A 1,927-nucleotide genomic window follows, 5' to 3' on the forward strand; every position below is an offset into this window, starting at 1 on the left:
TCTCCTCTTCTCTTCTCTTCCTCTTCTCTGTATTTAATTCTGACCAAGTAACACGTCACTTGGGGGTGGAGAATCCTTTCAGATGGAGAGATGAGAGAGAGAAACAGAGAGAAAGGAGAGAGCAAGGGAGAGAGGTGAGAGAAAGGCAGAGAAAGAGAGAGAGAGAGAGAGAGAGAGAGAGAGGAAGAGTGAGGGCGGCAGGGAGAGAAAGAGAGTGAGAGGCAGAGAGAGAGACCGTTGTTAGAGAGAGCAGACTTGTCAGCAGCCATGGCCCATAGTAGAGATGGATACATACAGCCTTGAACACGACGCTTCATCTTCTCTCCGGGCGCCGCGAACCGTCCCGCCTTCACCATTACTGGAGCGGATTAACACCCTGCTCTCGCGGATGAATGAACGGTTAACTGTGTTGGTATGCCGTGGATAACCGGGTGTTCATGGACAGACATTCGGTTCTACCGGGGATCTAGACAATGAAAAGGGTGATTTATTTACCATCGTTGCTATACTGTAGCCCCTCGTGCGCTTCTGGTACAGTCGGTCACGACTTCGTATTACTGATGGTTTGATTCGTTCTACAGTTTTTATCGAACGGATTCAAGTCATATTTACGATTTATTCCGGGGGCTTTGCTCTTTGACTGAAGGGTTGCGCGAGGACTATAACGTTAATTTACTTAATCACCGTGCCAGAGTTATTTTGTTAGATTGGTTTAACGAGACCCTTATTTAAATATATATATGTTCACTGCGCTCCTCGCGCCCCCTCCCCCTCATCCTGCTGCTCTCGCGCCGTCTCCCGGGGGCTCGCCTGTAGTGAGGAGAACTCCGGAGGCCGCCGGTAGCCGGTATGTTTGTGTCGGTGTGGTACGCAAAGAAGATGGGTCGCCGCTTCATCAATAACGTCCGCAAAGCCAAGAAACAGCGTCAACAACTAATGGTAGGACACCTTCCCCCTCCCCCTCCTCCTCTCCCCTCTTTCCTCCTCCTCCCCCTCCTCCTCCTCTCTCTCCTCTCTCCTCCCCCTCCCCCTCCTCCTTCCCCTCCTCTCCTCTCCTCTATCTTGCCCCTTCCCTCTCTTTCTCTGTAGTCTTAATATTGCACATTCATTTACAAGATTAACTTCCTTGGGAATGAATGTGTGTGTGTTTGTGTAAGTGTGTGTGTTTGGTGCCCAGGAGAATTCTCATTCTCAATCCTGATTGGCTGGTCATCTCTGAGGTCATCTTAACTCAAAGCCTTAGCGTGGGACCAACACACACACATTGAGTGGGCAGAGTGTGTACATCTGTTAGTTGTAATGTTTAAAACAGCAACAGAGGAGAAGATGGAGAGATAGAGGAGAGAGAGGGGGAGGATGGAGGGGATGGAGGATGGAGAGGGGGAGGATGGAGGGATGGAGGATGGAGAGGGGGAGGATGGAGGGATGGAGGATGGAGAGGGAGAGGATGGAGGGATGGAGGATGGAGAGGGGGAGGATGGAGAGGGGGAGGATGGAGGGATGGAGGATGGAGAGGGAGAGGATGGAGGGATGGAGGATGGAGAGGGGGAGGATGGAGGGATGGAGGATGGAGAGGGGGAGGAGAAGAGGGAAAGAAGCTGTCAAGAGAGGATGTGAGAAATCGCTTTAATTAATTCAAAAAGAAGGGATTTACTGGACTGTACACACACACTCTCTCTGCTATAGATCCATTTACACACAAGAGACTCATCCCACTGAATGTATGCTGACACTAAAACTATCATCTTCTTCCTCCCTTCTCCTCTTTCCTCTCCTCTCGCCTCTCCTCCCCTCCCTTCTTCCCTCTTCTCCTCTCCTCCCCTCCCTTCTCCCCTCTTCTCCTCTCCTCTCCCCTCCTCTTCTCCTCTCCCCTCCTCCTCTCACTCTCTCTTACATAATAAGTTGCGATGTTTAAATAAAGAGCTTT

The sequence above is a fragment of the Osmerus mordax genome, chromosome 23, assembly GCF_038355195.1.
Source record: "Osmerus mordax isolate fOsmMor3 chromosome 23, fOsmMor3.pri, whole genome shotgun sequence".
Classification (NCBI taxonomy): Eukaryota; Metazoa; Chordata; class Actinopteri; order Osmeriformes; family Osmeridae; genus Osmerus; species Osmerus mordax.